Here is an 18,601-nt window from a genome sequence, read left to right as displayed (position 1 = left end):
TGGAGCTAGAAACACAAGCATTTCGCTACACCCACAATAACATCTGAAAAACATTTGTATGTGACCAATAAAATTAGATTTAGGCCACTTTCTAGAGCTCTGACCTGAAGATCACTGATGTCATCATGATTTTAACTTGTTTTTTTCCAGAGTTTCAAGTTGTCTTGAAAGCGCCACAAATCCAGAGAATGACAGATTTTGATGACATTTCAAAAGTGCTGAACAAATAGTTATATTGACTACGTCTGTCCTAGCTCGCTCAATAATGTCTTAATAGAAATGTCCTCTTATTCGCTCGTTTGTAGATCTCAATTGTCAGTAGAGCAAGTCCGCCATATCAGCTATGTTTTTTAAAGGCTGTAAATTAGGCTGAATGAACTGTTTCGCTGCCCAACAAGGCTTCGCTGATAGACAGGTGTAGCATTGGTAAGGTGTTGGGACTGCTTTTGGGACTCTGCTGTTGGGGCAGCTTTATGTAGTGGGCACCGTTTGTCACCGTTATAGTGCAATGAATGTATTGTTTAGTGTTGTGTAGTAGCTTTGCTGGCATGCATCTAAAATATATATATATTTTTTTGCCTACCAAGATTAACATGCTAAAATCGCCACTGAATGTGCGATGCAATAATTAGTCGAAAGGATTGTATTTTTAAGAAGCGCAATGTGTTCTTTAATCGGCACTTAATCTGAAAAGGATAAACAAAAACAATCTAAATTAATGTATAGTTAAGGGCATGCTCCATATATCTCTTAAACTAACCTTAAACCCCAAAAGCAAGGGAGCGATCAAACATTTTGTAGTAAGGCATTATTAAGGATACATTTCCTGATATCCTTGATATGCCCATAAATCGAAAAATAAAGGGCACTGAGGGAAATTTAAAATTGTTTAAGGACGACTTAATTCATTTCAAGGGGTCTTGGCATATTTGACGGGAAAGTTGAATTATATGTAATACTAATTTAAGGCAGTCCTTTTCCCTAGTGCTACCTAAATATTTTAGAGGGAGTTTGGCATTTCTCTCTCACCTCCAAATGTAGGCTTAAATCTATAACAGGTTTAACGTTATCAACTGTCCATAATATGTTTCCAATCCTGTTTTGTGTTAGTGTCAATACAGATTGACGAGCGGGAAAATGATCTTCTCGCTCTTTTATGAGCACGCTCCATATCGTCAGTTGTGTCCACACCTGACATCGATTCACTAATTAGACAAGATGCAGGACAAATGTTGCTATTCTTTCAGTATTTATTGTCAAGAGTGAGTTAGGTGGGTATAAGGTCTCCAATTTGTCTGTGTATTTTGCGTTGTTGGTAGCATATTTTGTTTACTTTTGAGTTTGGTTTCGAGTTTAGTTGCATTTAGGGGACTATTAGCGGTTGCGTTTTGAATGGCCTACAGTTGCATGTGCGACGCGCGGTCAGAAGAGGGCGCACTCTACCCAGTTACATGTAGGTGTGGAAATTCCCTCAGAGGAAGGTACCTTCGGCTCTTGCGCTCAGCCGCGGAGATGCCAAAAATGAAGCTAGGCAAAAGCCGGAGGCTGACATTTTCTTAAAGGTGTCCGCCGCAGGGAACCCAACGCTGTAGAACGGAGCTTTGGAAAAATCCCTGGAGCTTGTTTTTGAGACAAAATCAGTAATCCAAGTGCAGCAACACAAAGGACTGCAGAGCGCTCCCCGCTTGGATTCACTGTGACAGCAAGTGAGTGTGTTGCCTGCTCTTACTCTTGCTTTCATTCTTCCTTTGATGTAGCCTAATCTGTCACCACTTGTAATTAGAGTGATAATCTACCTAGATTAGTGCCTGCCTAGTTTAGTTCCTTTGTCCAGGACAAATGGGACAGTTACAGTGGGATGGAGATGTTTGAGTGGTCCATGTTTCATGCTGTGTGCATGCTTTGGTTCATAGGCCTATTTTACAGTATTCAAATGTTACTGCTTGTTAAATGGTTACTGCATGGAGACCAGGCTAAACTATATGCATGTAGGCTAAACTACACCATGGAGCACTGTTTAGTAGCCAATTTCATATTCAATGTATGACTGCTTGGTTTAAAAAAAAAAACATTAGCATGATCACCCATGTAATCCAATTGCTGTTCCATCATAAGGTAATGATTGAGGTTTACAGATTGATGGGCCAGGGTTAAATGCTTTCAAATGATTACTGGCCTCTACTGATATCATTAACAAACTAAGCAGATTTAAAACGACATCATTTTGACAATAACACCATCCAATAAGATTGTAAATCTTTCTAAGCAACCTATTCCTTCACACATACGCAGCAATGTATAATATTATTATGACAGAGATGAAGTCAACTTAGTGAGTGGAAAAAGTAGAAGGGCCTATTTATTGATCAAGGTTTTGCAATGTGTGTATTTAAAACAAAGGATTTATAACACAAAGAGATGAAGGGTCCTATATAACAAATATACAGCTTTAAGTTGAAAATGTATTCATAACTGTATTAACCGTGTTCCATGTTGATGATAGGGAAAATATTCCGATTATATAACTGCCAAAAAGGTTGAGGGGAGAGACGCCATAGAAGAGAGGATAATGTGAAGGAAGGGTAGAGGGAAGCAAAGAAAGTAAAAGGAGAAGAAGGGAGAGGGAGGACTGAACAGAGGAGATGAATAGCAATACTGGAGAGGAAGAGGAATGAGAAAAGGTTGAAGACAAGGGAGGAAAGGAAAATACCATTTTAAATTTTTTTATTTATTTATTTAACCTTTATTTAACCAGGTAGGCAAATTGAGAACACGTTCTCATTTACAATTGCGACCTGGCCAAGATAAAGCAAAGCAGTTCGACACATACAACAACACATAGTTACACATGGAGTAAAAACAAACATATAGTCAATAATACAGTGAAAAAAATAAGTCTACAGTATATACAATGTGAGCAAGTGAGGTGAGATAAGGGGGGTGAAGGCAAACAGATATATGTATAAATAAATAAAAATAAAAAAGGCCATGGAGGCGAAGTGAGTACAACACAGCAAGTAAAATAAAAACTAAAAAAAACACTGGAATGGTTGGTTTGCATTGGAAGAAAGTGCAAAGTAGAGACAGAAATAATGGGGTGCAAAGGAGCAAAATAAATTAATAAATAAATACAGTAGGTAAAGAGGTAGTTGTTTGGGCTAAATTGTAGATGGGTTATGTACAGGTGCAGTAATCTATGAGCTGCTCTGACAGCTGGTGCTTAAAGCTAGTGAGGGAGATAGGTGTTTCCAGTTTCAGAGATTTTTGTAGTTCGTTCCAGTCATTGGCAGCAGAGAACTGGAAGGAGAGGCGTCCAAAGGAAGAATTGGTTTTGGGGGTGACTAGAGAGATATACCTGCTGGAGCGCGTGCTACGGGTAGGTGCTGCTATGGTGACCAGCGAGCTGAGATAAGGGGGGACTTTACCTAGCAGGGTCTTGTAGATGACCTGGAACCAATGGGTTTGGCGACGAGTATGAAGCGAGGGCCAGCCAACGAGAGTGTACAGGTCGCAGTGGTGGGTAGTATATGGGGCTTTGGTGACAAAACGGATGGCACTGTGATAGACTGCATCCAATTTATTGAGTAGGGTTTTGGAGGCTATTTTGTAAATGACATCACCGAAGTCGAGGATTGGTAGGATGGTCAGTTTTACAAGGGTATGTTTGGCAGCATGAGTAAAGGATGCTTTGTTGCGGAATAGGAAGCCAATTCTAGATTTGACTTTGGATTGGAGATGTTTGATGTGGGTCTGGAAGGAGAGTTTACAGTCTAACCAGACACCTAGGTATTTGTAGTTGTCCACATATTCTAAGTCAGAGCCGTCCAAAGTAGTGATGTTGGACAGGCGGGCCGGAGCAGGCAGCGATCGGTTGAAGAGCATGCATTTGGTTTTACTTGTATTTAAGAGCAGTTGGAGGCCACGGAAGGAGAGTTGTATGGCATTGAAGCTCGCCTGGAGGGTTGTTAACACAGTGTCAAAAGAAGGGCCAGAAGTATACAGAATAGTGTCGTCTGCGTAGAGGTGGATCAGAGAATCACCAGCAGCAAGAGCGACATCATTGATGTAAACAGAGAAGAGAGTCGGTCCAAGAATTGAACCCTGTGGCACCCCCATAGAGACTGCCAGAGGCCCGGACAACAGACCCTCCGATTTGACACACTGAACTCTATCAGAGAAGTAGTTGGTGAACCAGGCGAGGCAATCATTAGAGAAACCAAGGCTGTCGAGTCTGCCAATGAGGATGTGGTGATTGACAGAGTCAAAAGCCTTGGCCAGGTCAATGAATACGGCTGCACAGTATTGTTTCCTATCGATGGCGGTTACGATATCGTTTATGACCTTGAGCGTGGCTGAGGTGCACCCATGACCAGCTCTGAAACCAGATTGCATAGCGGAGAAGGTGTGGTGTGATTCGAAATGGTCGGTAATCTGTTTGTTGACTTGGCTTTCGAAGACCTTAGAAAGGCAGGGTAGGATAGATATAGGTCTGTAGCAGTTAGGGTCAAGGGTGTCCCCCCCTTTGAAGAGGGGGATAACCGCAGCTGCTTTCCAATCTTTGGGTATCTCAGACGACACGAAAGAGAGGTTGAAGAGGCTAGTAATAGGGGTGGCAACAATTTCAGCAGATAGTTTTAGAAAGAAAGGGTCCAGATTATCTAGCCCGGCTGATTTGTAAGGGTCCAGATTTTGCAGCTCATTAAGAACATCAGCTGACTGTATTTGGGAGAAAGAGAAATGGGGAAGGCTTGGGCGAGTAGCAGAGGGGAGGGCAGTGCTGTTGTCCCGGGTAGGGGTAGCCAGGTGGAAAGCATGGCCAGCCGTAGAAAAATGCTTATTGAAATTCTCAATTATAGTGGATTTGTCGGTGGTGACAGTGTTTCCTATCTTCAGGGCGGTTGGAAGCTGGGAGGAGGTGTTCTTATTCTCCATGGACTTTACGGTGTCCCAGAACTTTTTTGAATTTGTGTTGCAGGAAGCAAATTTCTGCTTGAAAAAGCTAGCCTTGGCTGTTCTAACTGCCTGTGTATATTGGTTTCTGGCTTCCCTGAAAAGTTGCATATCACGGGGGCTGTTCGATGCTAATGCAGAACGCCATAGGATGTTTTTCTGTTGGTTAAGGGCAGTCAGGTCAGGAGAGAACCAAGGGCTATATCTGTTCCTGGTTCTAAATTTCTTGAATGGGGCATGCTTATTCAAGATGGTGAGGAAGGCATTTTTAAAAAATGACCAGGCATCCTCTACTGACGGGATGAGATCAATATCCTTCCAGGATACCCCGGCCAGGTCAATTAGGAAGGCCTGCTCGCTGAAGTGTTTCAGGGAGCGTTTGACAGTGATGAGTGGAGGTCGTTTGACCGCTGACCCATTACGGATGCAGGCAATGAGGCAGTGATCGCTGAGATCTTGGTTAAAAACAGCAGAGGTGTATTTGGAGGGCAAGTTTGTTAGGATGATATCTATGAGGGTACCCGTGTTTACGGAATTAGGGTGGTACCTGGTAGGTTCATTAATAATTTGTGTGAGATTGAGGGCATCAAGCTTAGATTGTAGGGTGGCTGGGGTGTTGAGCATGTTCAAATTTAGGTCACCTAGCAGCACGAGCTCTGAAGATAGATGGGGGGCAATCAGTTCACATATAGTGTCCAGAGCACAGCTGGGGGCAGAGGGTGGTCTATAGCAGGCGGCAACGGTGAGAGACTTGTTTTTAGAGAGGTGGATTTTTAAAAGTAGAAGTTCAAATTGTTTGGGAACAGACCTGGATAGTATAACAGAACTCTGCAGGCAGTCTTTGCAGTAGATTGCAACACCGCCCCCTTTGGCCGTTCTATCTTGTCTGAAAATATTGTAATTGGGGATAAAAATGTCTGAATTTTTGGTGGTCTTTCTAAGCCAGGATTCAGACACGGCTAAAACATCCGGGTTGGTAGAGTGTGCTAAAGCAGTGAACAGAACAAACTTAGGGAGGAGGCTCCTAATGTTAACATGCATGAAGCCAAGGCTATTACGGTTACAGAAGTCATCAAAAGAGAGCGCCTGGGGAATAGGAGTGGAGCCAGGTACTGCAGGGCCTGGATTCACCTCTACATCACCAGAGGAACAGAGGAGAAGTAGGATAATGGTACGGCTAAAAGCTATGAGAATTGGTCGCCTAGAGCTACCAGAGCAGAGAGTAAAAGGAAGTTTCTGGGGGCGATAAAATAGTTTAAAGGAATAATGTACAGACAAAGGTATGGTAGGATGTGAATACAGTGGAGGTAAACCTAGGTATTGAGTGATGATGAGAGAGATCTTGTCTCTAGAAACATCATTGAAACCAGGTGATGTCATCGCATATGTGGGTGGTGGAACTGCAGGGTTGGATATGGTATAGAGAGCAGGGCTAGAATCTCTACAGTGAAATAAGCCAATAAACACTAACCAGAACAGCAATGGACAATGCATATTTACATTAAGGAGAGGCAAGCTTAATCAAGTGATAAATAAGGGTCCAGTGAGTAGAGGTTGGTTGGGGTCGTGGCGATCCAGACAGCTGGCCGGGTATATGGCTATCGGTAGCAGCATAGGATGGAGGTCTGTTTGTAGATACCTCGTGCGTTTCCGTCGGTAGGTTCCGTGTAGTGGGGTTTTGTTCAGATAGCAGCCGATAAGACAGCTAACGATTAGCGGGCCTCAGATGAGCGTTCAGGTAACGCCGGGACGGAGGTGCCGGTTGGATAAATCCCTCGGGCAGATAACGTCGGCAGTCAGTCGTGAAGGCCCGGTGGGGTTCCGTATCTGCAGCAGCAACAAAGAAGCGGGTCCGGATGGTGATGGAACTCCTCAGCTGGCTAGCTCCAGCATGATTTGAGTTAGCTCCGGGGTCGACGTAAGCCAATAGTCACACGGTATGCAGCTAGCTAGCTGCGAAATCAAGGTGCACGTGTCCAGAGGCTGCGGTTGGAATCCGGGGAAACTGAGAGAAAAAAAGTCCCGGAATGCTCCGGTCCGAGTCGCGTTGCACAAAAGTGCCGGTAGATTATCGAGCTAGAGGAATAGCTGATGACCGCAAAAACGTGGGCAGCTGAAACACCAACGCTAGCCAGCAAACCGGCTAATTTCGGGGCAGCTACAGATTAGCTTCTGGCTAGCTATCGGAGTAGCTTCTGGATTAGCTTTCAGGCTAGCTTCTGAATTAGCCCCTGGCTATCTTCCACGATGGATTTTCAGATTGAGGTAAATAGTACTTATTGTAATTGGTGAAGCGGGTTGCAGGAAAGCTTTTGCAGGAAAGCTTTTGTAGTTGAGTTCTTGGATAATAAAATAAATAAAAGATATGTGAAGAAAAGGTGTAAATATATATATATACAGGACACGACACGACAACACGGAAAAATACGTCTGAACTGCTAAGCCACCTGTGATCAGGTTATATGGCAATTGGTTATAAGACAATAGAGGGGAGTTTATTAATGTGTTCACCTATTGTTAACAACACTACATGACCAAAAGTATGTGGACACCTGCTCGTCGAACATCTCATTCCAAAAATCATAGGCAATAATATGGAGTTGGTCTCCCCTTTGCTCCTATAACAGCCTCCTCTGCCAAGGCTTTCCACTAGATGTTGAGGGACATGCTTCCATTCAGTCACAAGAGCATTAGTGAGGTCAGGCACTTATGTTGGGCGATTAGGCCTGTCTCGAAGTTAGCGTTCCTTTTCAACCCAAAGGTATTTGTTGGGGTTGAGGTCAGGGCTCTGTGCAGGCCAGTCAAGTTCTTCCACACCATCTCGACAAACCATTTCTGTATGGCCCTCGCTTTGTGCACGGGAGCACTGTAATGCTGAAACAGGAAAAGGCCTCAAGGCCTCAAAGTTGGAAGCACAAAATTGTGTAGAATGTCATTGTATGCTGTAGCGTTAAGATTTCCCTTCACTGGAACTAAGGGGCCTAGCCCAAACCATGAAAAACAGGCCCATACCATTATTCCTCATCCATCAAACTTTACAGTTGGCACTATGCATTCGGGGACATAGCATTCTCCTGGCATCCGCCAAACCCAGATTCGTCCGTCGGACTGCCAGATGGTGAAGCGTGATTCATCGCTCCAGAGAACGCGTTTCCACTGCTCCAGAGTCCAATGGCAGCGAGCTTTACACCACTCCAGCCGACGCTTGGCATTGCGCATGGTGATCTTAGGCTTGTGTGCGGCTGCTCGGCCATGGAAACCCATTTCATGAAGCTCCTGACGAACAGTTCTTGTACTGACGTTGCCTCCAGAGGCAGTTTGGAACTCGGTAGTGAGTGTTGCAACCTAGGGCAGACCATTTTTTATGCGCTTCAGCACTTGGCGGTCCCTTTCTGTGAGCTTGTGTGGCCTACCACTTCGCGGCTAAGCCGTTGTTGCTCCTAGATGTTTCTACTTCAATAACAGCACTTACAGTTGACCGGGGCAGCTCTAGCAGGGCAGAAATTTGACCAACTGACTTGTTGGAAAGGTGTCATCCTATGACGGTGCCACGTTGAAAGGCACAGAGGTCTTCAGTAAGGCCATTCTACTGCCAATGTTTCTCTATGGAGATTGCATGGCTGTGTGTTCGATTTTATACACGTCAGCAATGGGGGTGGCTGAAATAGCCAAATCCACTAATTTGAAGGGGTGTCCACATAGTTTTGTATATAGAGTGTATTAGCCTCTCACACCGAGAAGAGGAGATAGGACTCAGGAAAGTAGGGGAGGAGAGGAAGATGAGACTGGGATAAACTCAGGCACAGAGCCTGGAAAAATAGGAACGAAGAGACACTTTTGCTGCCCTCTGTATTTGTTATTTACTTCTCCTCCACCCCCCTAAACCTGTCCACTGCACACTATTCCATTATTATCTGTTGACTATTTCTTTCTGTCATTCAGGTCAATAGTGTGAAAATAATTCTCTCTGTACTCTACTTTAAATGTCCGTATTTTCTGTTGCCTATCTCCTTTATCGTGTGAGAAGCTGTCCAAGAGTAGACCTAAGACAAACAGACAGATGTGAGCACACACACACACACACACACACACACACACACACACACACACACACACACACACACACACACACACACACACACACACACACACACACACACACACACACACACTGCGCTCTCTCTTTAAATCATGCTCAAACTTTATAATGTAAGATTTTTCAGGGCTAAGAACCATATTAGAGAATATTAAAAGATCCATTGTTTTGGTAAAAAAAATTCTAAAAGAACAAATGAACCAGTTGTTGTATAGCCTGGTACTGTTACCCCCAGTGGATGGTGCAGTAAATACACTAAGAATGTTGATCAGCTTACAATGGAGTCAGGAGGCACTAAGGATTTGAAAGAACCGCATGGGGTGCAGGGGCACGAAATAACGGTGTGTGTAATTATTCATTGCTACACCTGCAATAACACACCGGACCGAATATGCGTGCACTGTAAATGAAAGGTTTAGAATATAAACCAAACATGATAGTCCCGTCGAGAGTTGTTAAATTAATGGCGCAAATATTCTCCGTTTACCAACTCTGTTTTTATGCACAAACGCACAGTGACATTATGAACGTTTAGCCTACTCACGCTGACAACGCATATGCCACATAATCTATGGCCTATTAACAAATTAACCACGAGGAATTATGAATGAGGGGGGTCTTTATTGATGCAATGCTGTTATACTTACCCCTCGCCATAGTGGCGCATGAGGGACACTGTGGGCCCGAAGGGACCTCTCTGAAAATGAGAACGCATAGACCTGCAGAAAATGCCTCCAATCTCTAAACGTCCTCACAATAGGCCTGTTCTTGGATCCTCAACCAAAGACCGGCGCTGCAAGCAAAATATAATACCCGTTTATTTAATTAGGTGCCCCCTTGTCTGTCATAATACGCATGTCCTATATGTGGCTGTTTTGGAGCGTTGGCGTCCACTAATATGACCAAGCTGGTTCTGGCTATTATTATAATTAATACGTTATAACAATCGCATCTGCCTCTAGTTTCTGCGAGCCCTCGAGCCCCCTCAACTGAGTTTCAACAAGTTCAATGTTTTGTGTTCTCATTACGACCGCCATATGGTTGCCAGCGAAAACACCAAGCATCGGGCATTCATTTTATCACGCTCACAGTAACACAAGCATTATAGCAACTGAGGTATATAGACCTATAATGGTTGTAAAATGATACGCGTTGGTTTGTTTAGTTATAGCTAGCTCTTCGTTTGACAACACTTACAAAGGTTGATATGGTTAGTGTATTTTTTATACTTAAGTTATTTACTCCACATTATTGTGAGGCAAAGATGCACATCGCCTTATTAATTCAAATATGACTCTCTCTCTCTCTCTCTCTCTCTGCGGTCGCGACTGTGATCCAAGACGCTCTTGCGCGCAAGGTTAAGAAAATCTGGAATTGATTTTAATGGGGAGTAGCCTATCCCTCGCTTGCTTTTCAACCTATGGATGTATTGGTCTCTTTTCACTTGGTCTGAACGGAGCGGGCGAGTGCAGTGTCTCATCTCTGTACTGTGGCCCCCTTGCCTTGCTCATGATATCTGTCGCTTTTGGAGAATACTGAACGTGCCTCTGTTTCTAAACAGCTTTGTATAATGTACCGTCCTCAAAACGCTCGAGACTGAGCAGACGGGACTTGTCCATTTCGTTTGGGAAGAAGATTTTCTTCTGACAGATGCACATTTATTTTTGATTGTTTTGGACCTGAAACGTTGGACTGTGTTGTCGTTTTAAGAATCGCCAATACACCGCTCTTGGGTAAGTTTGATGTCCATTTTACGCATTTAACACGTGAGTTTACGAAGTCAATTTCAGTCATTTCCAGTAGCCTATGTTTGTCTGTCTTCATATGCTCCATTATTTAGCTCACATTCATGAAGTTTTATCAAATGTATTTCACTGTGGGATTTTTTTTATTTCTTCTTATATATTATAAGGCTGATCCACTATGCGTAAAGCACTGTTAATTACGCAGTTGTCTAATTAATATCTTTATTTGCTCCTTATGAATTCAATTCACATTATTTAATTATTGCAATACGGTTTATAGTTATTGTTTTGTAGGAAAAAAGTTAAGGTAGACGTTATTATGTCACGCTTGAAATGATGGGTAAAATATCCACCCTATAATTTGTTCAGATGAATGCTTATTAGTATTGTTTATGGTAATACAAGTATAGTGTAGTGATATTACGGTTAGTCGTTTTTGTAGGAAACCTCTGGGCGCACTGAAATGGAGAGGCAAGGCGGACAGGTGGGCGATCAAAGAGCGCGGTGAGCGAGATCTAGCGCGCGGTGTGAACTCTCCTTAGTTTACAGCTGCCCCGTGGGTCGAGGGAAAGAACGAGAAAAACAGCCTAAACGGAGAATTTAATATAGGTTGCAAGAAGTAGGTAGAGTCCATGTGTTTTAATATCAGTCCAATCTAGGCTAAATAGAGATGCCAAACCAAGCAGCACTCCTCGTATCCCGCATTCGAATGTAGCCTACACCGTATGCCAAGTCTCCCAATGCTTTTGTCAATTCTAATATTTTCCCTTTACTTTGACGCCACCGCATTCGTATAGAAAAACACGAGAATGGAAGATTAGGAAGTTATATTTTTCTGTCTTTAAGCTTATAGGAACATGCTACTTGGGATCCTTGGGACGTCCATACCCCATTGTAGTTGACATTTGAAATTGTTAAGGTTAGGTACGGATTATGGTTAAAGTTAGGGTAAGGGTAAATTAAGGTTAGGGTTAGGGTTTAGGGTAGGGACATCCCAAGGATTCCGCTTAACCAATGCTGATACCAACAAGTTTAAACCCCACCAGTAATGAAATTAATTGAAGGATAACATTGTTGAGAGATACAAGTCAGAACTAAATATTTTCTATGTGATTATATGAATCCAAGTTTGCAAAAAAATTCTTGACAAAAATAATTGGCAAGTTTTCTTGTCTTGGCAAGCCTGATTTGGCTGATATGGCACTGAGCATGAATCCTATGAAACTATTCACCTCGCAATTATAATTAGGAGGCCCGTCTTTTTCTCAACACTCACATCCTATAGCCTATAGGCTACATATTACAGACTAGCAGTAAAAAGCAAACAAGCTGCAGGAAGAAAGAGTTACACCACAACTGCAATAGATTCCTTATCTTAAATGCTTCGATTGAGCTAAGGTATGCCCCTATTAGAGATTAAAGGGTGTCAGCCACTTGACCCACTTATTCTCATTCTCCTGGCAAATTGCTGGAAGCCATCCAGAAAGATGGTGTTGTTGATACACCCTTAAGTTGTTCACTCAGATAAAGAAAACGTTGATATGGTTTTAACTGTGGAATGTGGCAAACCTTATGAGCAGGATTGTCTGGTCAAATGCAACAACTGCACGGTTGTTCATATAGGAATGTCTGTGCTTGTTTTTGCGAATTAATCATAGTCATTTAATTGCATCATGTTATGATCCATCAATAACACACAGTCAAAGGTTGAGCCAGGAGTCACCAGGGCTCAGGCACACGGGTGTGTAAGCTAATCCACAGGAACTCACTCCAGCAGGTTTCTAAACTCCTTCTGGTGGTGTGTGTGTGTGTGTGTGTGTGTGTGTGTGTGTGTGTGTGTGTGTGTGTGTGTGTGTGTGTGTGTGTGTGTGTGTGTGTGTGTGTGTGTGTGTGTGTGTGTGTGTGTGTGTGTGTTGTTGTAACGTAAGCAGATCATTTTCTCTGTGCTTTTCAAGGCAGGATTCCTTGGGACTCTTGGCTCCGTCCACCTGAACGAGTAAAGTCAACACATCCAATATATTTTTCTTCTCTGGTTTGAACAGCTTGAAGGGGGGATGGAATGCCGCTGGTTCTTTTCCCCCCGCTTGTTTTTTCTTCTTTCGGTGGGCCTGAGACAGCTGTTGGTTTGCAGAGATCAACATTTGTCATCCTTAACAAATGAAACAAGCTGATTGGAGTGTTAAGCTAAGTCCACACATTTGACTCAACTTTGACCCTTTATGGAAGAACAGCCAGTGAGCCCGACTATCGCAGATTCATCTGATTCATATCTGAACCTATTCATCATCTTTGGCTTTAGCACCAAAAGGGGAATGCCCATGTAGTTCTCTTTCCCCCAAATCTACTGCATTATTTTTATGCTGTGTCTAATGGTTTGGCATAGGCCTTCAAAAGTGGCTTTTCACAAGGAATCAGAATGGGCCTACCTCTGCTCTTCCTCAGTTCTAACTGTTGGCACTCTGCACACAGAAATGTAACTCTTTACTAGGGAGATGGAGTGTGGGGATAGATAGATAGATAGATAGATAGATAGATAGATAGATAGATAGATGGACTGGTGGCAGTGTGATGAGTGACCATCCTTAGCACCCAACCACACCACATCTCCCTTTCACCTTTTTACATTGGAGGTGGGAGGGAAGACAAAACACTGTCTCTTCTGTCTTTTATAAGTGTGTGTTGGTGTCGGTGCAAGCCGGACGCCCCTGTTTAACTGCTGCTCGTCATTCGTCAGTGTGACGCCTCGCGCGCCCCTTCCCGTGGGATGATCCCGGGCCGAGATTCCGAAGCTCCATCCCACCACTCCCCACTCCCTGCCAAGTCCGCATGTGTCAGCAGCACACATTTCCTCCAGATGCAGAAGGGTGTGTGAGGTCTGTGCGTGTGCGTTTGTGCTCAGGTTGTTTTGACCACCCTGCTATCTAAACCATTTTAAGGTTGAACTCTTGTTTTATCTCAATTATCAATAAAGAAAATGCCATTAGTGTACGCATGCAGGTGTTTTAGTTCTATCTGAAGGAATCCAATACTTCCTTTGGTCTGGGGTGAGTTGTTGTCGACTCACTCGCTGTCGACAGGCACCGCATGTCTGGCCTTCCCAAAGGTATGACAACCACATGTGTTCGCCCCATAGCCCCAGCTCCAACTCATCTCAATGACAGCCAGTCAGCATGTGGGCAGAGGGGGTTAGGGGGACACAGGGAAACAGGGCCAGTAAAATAGCAGGTGACTGTCATAAACAGAGCCTGGCTATCTTCTCTTTTCCTCTGGCCCCCGGGGGGCTGCCATGGCAACATGAAGGAGCAGACCAGCTCGGTGGACCGGGAGGGCCTCTCTCCCTCTCTCTCTCTGTTTTCCCTCCCCTCCCGGCCATAACTCACCGCTGTGCAGTGTACCATTACCCTGCTCCAGCCTGGAAAATGGACATCACCATCGAGCTCTGTGTGGAAAGGGAGGGAGAGAATGGGAGGAGTAGAAGGAGAGAGGTGGAGAGCGAGGGATAAGGGGAAGGGTGGGTTGTCTGATGATTCAGCCCCTGCCTTCAAAAACCCTGGCACCCCTGATAATGTATGGGTCTCCGTGTGTGTGAATGAGACCGCATGTGTTTGTCTGAGTGTGTGTGGTGTGCATGTCCGTGCCTATGTGTGAATGAGAGCGTTTGTGTGTGAGTGTGTATGTATGTGAGCGCTAAGAGCATTTTGAACACTTAATAAAATTATTTGTGGCATCCCCCGTCAGTTCAAAGTGGCCCAGCTAGCTCTGGCTGTGGGGAAGTCTCTTGTACAATGGAAAAAGCTTTTTTCCTGTTGGAGGGCTCGGGGAGAAACCGCAAGCCTGCCTACCGCAGAGCCAACCATCAAAGGGCTTTGAAGCACACACATCAACCCCCCCCCCCTCTACAAACCACTTCCCACTCCCTCTGATCCAGGAACAGCTCACCTGGCACTTCTGACCACCACGTCTGACAGAACCATGGTTACGCCCCCCCACATGGGAAATCGAAAACTCCTCGTAGCGTCAATGAAAAGCCATGTATGAAAGACAACCAAGGTGGTTCCTCAATCCTCACTTAAAGCCTGTCATCCGGACCCAGTATGTTGGAATAGGCCTTACACATGGAGTTGTCACTGATGTCTCCATATTGTGAGATCTTCATTTAGAAGATCCGGACGGGAAGTCTCCTGTCTTCTCTCTGACGTCTCACACAGCAGTGGGTGTCATCCGTCCCATCTTGAGAACACATGTAGGGGGAAATATATTTCTTTTTTTAAAAGCGGATCACAGCTTGACACAGGCTATAAATGCTTTTGGCGAAGGCCAAACCGCCAGCACATTATGAAATGAACAAGCCTCTATCTCCTCATTAGCCAAGGTATATTTCTCCCTGATTCCCGTATAAAACATGTTTCATATGAAAGGTATGTGTTCTATGAAACTCAGGGATGAGCTCAAGCCCTTATTCTTTCCCAGACTCCACAGTTAAAATCTCCATGTCCTCAAACCAAGATGGGTTGGGGGTGGGGGGATTTGTAGGCCTATTTTAGGATGGCAACAATTTATAGTTTGGAAAGGCAGTATTAAATTGTATCGCTCTCTTTCTCGGTCTCTCTCGGTTTCTCTCTCTCTCTCTCTGGTTACAGTTGTTCTATTATTTTCTTGTTCTCCGACCCCCCCCCCCCCCCCCCCCTCCCACACACACACTATCTCTTCTCCAATCTCAATAAGCTCAAAGGAGGAAGCCACTTTAAACCTAGTGTGTGTGAGTCTGTTAGGAGCAGGATGAAAGGTCAGGTTTGTGTCCTCTAAGTCTAACCCCCCCCCCCCCCCCTTTATGGTATGGGTTATGATTGGGTGGCTGTAAACTGATCCTAGATCAGTGATAATGTACTTGTACCCGGAGCAGTGAGTCATGTATGAGGTCAGAGACTCGAGGCCTAAAACTTCCTCTCGGGATCTCTCCATGGTACTGAACCACGACATCACGGAGTCAGTTAGGCCACTCTATAGGCTCCCACACATGACTTCAGAGTAAATTAGGTAGATCAGCATCCAGGGTCAACCGCATCCCCACGTCAGGTTGATTTAAGGTCAGTGATGCCTTGTTCCCCCTAATGGTGAAGGTTAGGATTGGAAAGGGAATGCGGATCCTAGATCTTTGCATCTGGGCATCTTATGGCTTCCTCTCGTTTGGCTGGGTGTTTGTGTATGTTGTTTCTATTTACCTGATGATTGCTAGTGTGTTTGTTGGAGTTCGTTGTCCCTAAGCAAGTGTTAGTACAGTACTTTGCCTGTCTGTCCGTCTTGATGTGAACAAATTAACCTTTTTCTGACACTGTTTCACCCATGAGTCGACCTTGCGCCATGTTCGCAGTCTCACATCCCTCCCTTTCCACACCACGGACTCTTACTCACAGACCAAAAACACCAAATTCACAGAATGAACAGAAAATACCCCTAACTTGTGATATCAGCATTTTTTGCCTCCCTTTGTAGTGGAGTGTAACACAGAGAACCCCAAGCTTAGTACAGCTTCCTGTCTGGATCTATGTGAAGTAGCCTGACCTGCCTCCTCTCCTCTACTCTTCGTAGTTCTGGATCAGGTTCTGTTTTAATAACTACTGGAGAGTAGGCTGGGCCGCAGCGGCTGCATTCCTCTCCTGGGCGTTCTCGCTCTCTTAGAATGGAGAGCGAAAGAGAGAAACTGCTCTCTGCCCCTGAAAGCCACCTTCTGTGGCACACTGTGTGTCTCTTTGTGTCTGAGATAGTCCCCCAGCGCTGGACTCTATGGGGGAGGTTCCCTCCCTTTACAGTTTTGTCATTTAGCAGATGCTCTTATCCAGAGCGACTTACAGTAGTTAGTGCATACATTTTCAAATGTGTTCGTTTTCTCTCTCTCTCTCTCTTTCTCTTCTGCTTCAGAGCAGGCGTGAGACTTTTCCAAATTTGTCAGTGACCCCCCCCCCCCCCCCTGCTAATGACACCCTCAGCTGTGAAAGTTGACCCCCTCTTGCCCCTGTTCCTCTCCTGCTCTCTTGTTCACTTGTTCCTTCATCGGATTTGGTTTGTGCCACTAATACCCTATTGCCTGTGGACTGTCAATCACGTGTATTTACCCTGTGCGTGTGTGTGTGGTGTGTGTGTGTGTGTGTGTGTGTGTAGGGGATTTGCTCAGTCAATCAACCCCACCCATTTAAATGCATACGCTGCATCTCCCATAATTATGACTGGACTCTGATAGACAGTGTACAGTAGTGCCCTCTTGTTCACATTTAAAAAGTCCTCCACAGTTGCCACAGCTGCTAACAGGCCAATCAGGGATTACTGTACACTGGGCCCAGTGACAGAGAGCCATTGGGGCACCGGGCCTAGACTCCTCCCAGGGTCATCTGAGTGGAGGAGCCCCAAGGAGATCCATTCAGCCTCGTGGTGAGAGGGCCACCTCCCCAGCACACTGCCCCAGCATGGGAGTCCCTGACTGGGCTACGAGGTGGATCAGCTGTCCCTCTCCCCCTGCACCCCTCTAGTTCTCCCTCCCCCCGGTCCCCCACGCCCAAGCCAAATAAAGCCTCTCAGCACCTCCTGTTTTCCTAATCCGTGAACTCTGACAGAGGAGCCGCGCTTGAAAGAGACACAACTCAACATGGGATGATCTCCTGGTGACGGGAAAGCTGAAAAAACGCTCTCCGGAATTTCGCAGCCAGGACCACCCTATTCCTCTCTCTCCTATCGCCCCCCCCCCCCCCCCCCCCCCTTATTGTTGATTGAACCTCTTAGGCAAAACCTATTGGATCAGTTCCAATCACATAAACACCCTGATATTCCTTGTGACATTGCAGGACCTTGCAGAACCAGAATCGGCAAGCGGCTGATAACTTGTCATGTGTTCCATGCACATAAAGCCATATATCAACCTGGGGAAATAAATTGGTTAACCTCTCGGGACTCAGAAGCAGTAAAGCATCTTGTCACGTGCAGTGTTAGATTGCAAGCACTGGCCATTTCAGTCCTTCCTGAATGACTAGGCACTTTAGCCAAGTGGGTGGAAATACAGTAATTTAAAAAAAAGCAGGTTTGTGTGTTTAGGCGATTAGATTTCAATTGAATCTGTAGGCCTAGCACATGACATGCGACGCGCTCCACTTGTAAGAACTAGCCTCTTTTTGGTAGTTAGTCGTAGTTAGAGCCAAATAGCAAAGCGTTTCTGTGTTGTATTCCCTACTCCTCACAGACATTCACACTGCTGTTGCTACTTCAACCACATTTAATTAGATACAGTGTTTGCCCCTCTCGAGAAGAACTTGTGGCTTGTGAAAAACTCTGTCAATGCTGAGAGCAGCAGATCATTTCTTGCTGAAGCTCAAACTTACCCGAGTGTTTCGGGGAAGTCAGCCTATGTCTCTCCGCTGACGTCTCGGCTGAGAAGTTTGCGGAATTGGCACACACACTTGTCAAAATTCTACACAGAACAAGCAAGTTGAACAATGTCGGTCAGTGATGTTTCCATACCAAGGACATAGTCTTGTTCAAAGCTAGACTAGAGTGGCTATGTAGCGGTTAGCTTGAGTTGTTAGCTATAGTGTATGCTTTTACTGTTAGCTTATGTTTTGAAAAGCTAACACAGAGTTGCTCGGTATGTTTATTTATTTATTTTTATTTAACCTTTATTTAACTAGGCAAGTCAGTTAAGAAGAAATTCTTATTTACAATGACGGCCTACCACAGCCAAACCCGGACGAAGCTGGGCCAATTGTGCGCCGCCCTATGGGACTCCCAATCACGGCCGGTTGTGATAGAGCCTAGCTAGCTAGTG

At 44.8% G+C, this 18,601-nt stretch overlaps 1 protein-coding gene across 3 annotated transcripts in view; it reads left to right on the top strand.

Annotated features, from left to right (window-relative positions):
* Nucleotides 1-588: 588 nt before the first annotated feature.
* ntn2 (netrin 2) overlaps nt 589-18,601 on the top strand; it is a 62,759-nt gene continuing 44,746 nt past the window's right edge. The window contains exon 1 of one of the 3 annotated variants that reach the window (XM_055923792.1): nt 589-1,706. The gene's annotated coding sequence lies outside the window, so the exon portion shown is untranslated. Of the gene's footprint in view, nt 1,707-9,941; nt 10,780-18,601 lie in introns of those variants that run through there. The other 2 variants (XM_055923801.1, XM_055923782.1) reach the window with 2 other exon arrangements.

The sequence above is a fragment of the Salvelinus fontinalis genome, chromosome 1 (assembly GCF_029448725.1).
Source record: "Salvelinus fontinalis isolate EN_2023a chromosome 1, ASM2944872v1, whole genome shotgun sequence".
In the NCBI taxonomy this organism is placed as follows: domain Eukaryota; kingdom Metazoa; phylum Chordata; class Actinopteri; order Salmoniformes; family Salmonidae; genus Salvelinus; species Salvelinus fontinalis.
The sequence above is the reverse complement of the archived record's forward strand: the minus strand, read 5'-3'. Positions and strand labels throughout refer to the sequence as shown.